Consider the following 507-nt stretch of genomic DNA (forward strand, 5'->3'; position numbering starts at 1 on the left):
ATAATCTATGTATATATTAAGCAGAACAACAAAAGTTATAATAGATGGCAGGGTCGGTACTTTTCACATATCTGTAATTTTTCAGATTAACACCCGCACGATTACCCAACTCTAACCCTAGACCTAATCCTAACACTAACCCTAACACTAACCCTAACCCCTAACCCTAACCCTAACCCTGACCCTAAAAAACGTAACTGTAACATTAATCCTAAACCCTAACCCTGACCCTAAAACCCTAACCCTAACACCCTAGTGAAAATCGTGGTAAATTTACAAAACATTGACGAACATGAGTTATATTTTACTGAATGATTGTGTATGCTTTTGCGAGAGCGAGAGGGGAAGAGGTAGAGAGGGGGAGAGAAAGGAATAGGGGTAGTTAAAAGTTTTCTTATGACTGCTTCTCTTCACTGCCTATTACTTCATTAGAAATCTAAGGATGCACATAAGCACATAATAGAGAAAAATGAAACAAATATGGACGACTTGCTCCGAAACACCACC

Source organism: Octopus bimaculoides, chromosome 3 (assembly GCF_001194135.2).
Source record: "Octopus bimaculoides isolate UCB-OBI-ISO-001 chromosome 3, ASM119413v2, whole genome shotgun sequence".
NCBI classification, from domain to species: domain Eukaryota; kingdom Metazoa; phylum Mollusca; class Cephalopoda; order Octopoda; family Octopodidae; genus Octopus; species Octopus bimaculoides.